General features: G+C 42.0%; 1 protein-coding gene across 1 annotated transcript in view; it reads right to left on the minus strand.

Annotated features, from left to right (window-relative positions):
- Positions 1–3,281, minus strand: part of PLCD4 (phospholipase C delta 4) — a 24,878-nt gene that overhangs the window by 14,929 nt on the left and 6,668 nt on the right. The window lies entirely within an intron of this gene.

A 3,281-nucleotide genomic window follows, 5' to 3' on the forward strand; every position in this document is an offset into this window, starting at 1 on the left:
GGTTGAGCTATAGGCGCCGAGCCAAAACTTTTTTTTTGAGACCAAGTCTCACTCTGTAGCCCTGGGTAGAGTGCCATGGCATCATGACTCAGAGCAACTCTTGGGTTGAGAGAGCCTCTTGCCTCAGCCTCCCAAGTAGCTGCAGCTACCAGCGCCTGCCACTATGTCCAGCTAGTTTTTCTACTTTTTGGTAGAGACAGGGTCTCATTCTTCCTTAGGCTGGTCTCCAACTCCTGAGGTCAAGCAATCCACCCGCTTCAGCCTCCCAGAGTGCTAGGATTACAGGTATGAGCCACCTGTGCCCAGCCTATTTTAGTTAATTTAAATTTAAATAGCCAAAATGGAGCTCACAGTTACCCTAATGGATATCACAGTATCCAAGGGGCTAATTTTATAGATGGGAAAACTGAGGCCCAGAAAGAACGAAAGCCTTGTAAGTGACACAACCAAGGTACCTGTATTGGGCTGTGTAGCTGCCACTATGACTTGATGTTTCCTCCTCTCCTATAGCTTCCAAGTGATATTTTGAGGAGCATTTGTCAACATCCCCTTAGACTACACTCTCTTTGAGAGAAGGGTCCTATTACTTCTTCCATATCTTTCACCCACCTTAGCATGGGCTTGGCATAATAACAACAATGATGTCTAACAGTAACTGGGCATTCACTCTATCCTAAGGACATTACATGAAACATCTCAATAATGCTCTCACTAGGCCAGGCGCAGTGCCTTGTGCCTGTGATCCTAGCACTCTAGGAGCCCAAGGCAGGTGAACTGCTGAGCTTATGAGTTCAAGAACAGCCTGAGCTAGAGCAAGACCTCATCTCTAAAAATAGCTGGGCATTGGCTTGGCGCCTGTGGCTCAAGTGGCTAAGGCACTGGGCACATACACCTAAGGTGGCGGGTTCAAATCCAGCCCGGACCTGCCAAACAACAATGACGGCTGCAACCAAAAAATAGCCAGGCGTTGTGGTGGGCGCCTGTGGTCCCAGCTACTTGGGAGGCTGAGGCAGGAGACTCGCTTGAGCTCAGGAGTTGGAGGTTGCTGTGAGCTGTGAAACCACAGCACTCTACCCAGGGGGACAGCTTGAGGCTCTGTCTCAAAAAAAAAAAAATAGCTGGGCATTGTGGCGGGTGCCTATAATACCAGCTACTTGAGAGGCTAAGAGAATCACTTGAGCCCAAGAGTTTGAGATTGCTGTGATGCTACAGCACTCTACCGAGGGCAAAAAAGTGAGATTCTGTCTCAAAAATAAATAAAATAAAATAATGTATCCTCATTTATAAGTGAAATATGTTTGTAATTTCCTTTTTATAATAATATATTTTCTCCAATTTTAATATCAGGTGTATCCAGATTAAGTAAAATGATTTTGAAGTATTTCTTCTTTTTAAATTGTCTATAAGATTTTGCATGGTCTGTTTTTTGAAATTATCTTTTACTTTTATTTATAAATATTAGTTGTCTATTTTTTGAGACTTTGGGAAAAAAGTAAAAGAAGTTAACTGAGGACTCCATACTGAACCTTAGATTCAAAGCATTCTTTTTTTTTTTTTTGCAGTTTTTGGCTGGAACTTACCACCTCCAGCATGTGGGGCCAGCGCCCTACTCCTTGAGCCACAGGCACCACCCAAAGACAAAGCATTCTATAAAAGACACTCTTATTTGACAATTTGAATGTTATTTTCTTTGCATTATTATTATTGCTTAATAAAAAAATAAAATAATGCTCTCACTGACATGATGAGGTAGATAAATTAGCCGTAAGAGGTAAGGTAATTTGCCCCAAGTTGTATTACCAGTAATTAGAGAAGCTGGGAGTTGAATCAAGGCAGCCAGCTGTTAGAGCCATGCCCTGCACCATTGGGCTGTACAGTGTCATTGAGAGTTGCTGCAGGAAGGCTCCCTTGAGTGGGGAACAACTTGACTTTCATGCCCAGCTTCCTAGCTCTAGGAGGTCTGGAGATAGTGAAGAATGATAGGAAGTTGAACAGGAAGTTTCATCCACAGTTGCTGGATACTTGTTATGTGTGTTATTTCATTTGATCACCAGTTATTTACAAACGAGGCCATTGAGTGGTAGAGAGGTTAAGTGGCTTACCTAAAGTTACTCAGTCAATAAGAAGCACAATGGAGACTTGATCCCAGGTTTTTTTGATTGATACTACACTCTGCAGTCAGAGTATAGTATCTGGCTAGGTGTGGTGGCTCATGCCTGTAATCCCAGCACTTGGGAGCTGAGGCAAGAGAATCACTTAAGCCCAAGAGTTTGAGGTTGCTGTGAGTTGTGGTGCCATGGCACTCTACTGAGAGTGACATAGTGAGACTCTGTCTCAAAAAAACAAAAGGAGTGTAGTATCTGCTTGTCAAGTACAAGGGGAAGGAACACCAAGAGGGGTGAGTGTTAGGATAAGTGTAACTGATGTATACCAAGATCTTGCACTAGGAACCAAAGATCCTATGTCTTCATCCTCTTCAATTTCTTTTCTGAAATGATTGCTTTACAGACTCCATTCTTCTCTGAACACCCATACAAATCTGGAATCACTAAGTGACTCTAAGTTCACAAGGGCAGTGTCCTTGTCTGACCTAGGGACCACTGTATTTCTGGTGCCAAACATAGGTCCTGACATATTACAAATGGTAATATGTGAATAAATGAATGATAGGGAGTGGGAGTTGAAACCCAGGAAACCTAAATCACTTGTCCAGCTCTCAATCATCCCACCTCTTATCCTCATTCTCAAAGGAGGCAGCAGACTACCAAGATATGAATCTCAATTCCTCTTTCATTACCTATCTACTTTTAACAAGTCATTTAATCTTTCTAAACCTCAGTTTTCCTCTTTTATATAATATGACTGACTTGAAAAGGCAGGTAGAGATATTAGTGCATTATGGAATGTTTAGCAAAGGCCCAATAAAGATTATTGCTGTAGATTTACAAGGTTATAGTGAGTACTAAATGAAGTGAGGAATGTGAAAGTGTCTTATAAATAATATATTATTAATGTAAATTCCTCAAACTCTGAAAGGGAATGGAGGGCAAGAGATGAGCCTACAGAAGGGAGAAAGTTTTGAGAACGAGAAGGGCACATTTTAGCTGCACTTGTTAAAAGCTAAGTAATTGGCCTCCTCATCATCCCCCCAGCTAGGACTTGACTAACTTCTTGGCTCAGGGCCTTAGACTAAAAAACTACTTGGAGAATTTAAAGAAAGCCCAAGAAAGGGCAGAGAGCTGACATTAAAGGGATACCAAACAAGAGTCATGAAGAAGAAT

Source organism: Otolemur garnettii, unplaced genomic scaffold (assembly GCF_000181295.1).
Source record: "Otolemur garnettii isolate 467f Iridium unplaced genomic scaffold, OtoGar3 scaffold00013, whole genome shotgun sequence".
Classification (NCBI taxonomy): domain Eukaryota; kingdom Metazoa; phylum Chordata; class Mammalia; order Primates; family Galagidae; genus Otolemur; species Otolemur garnettii.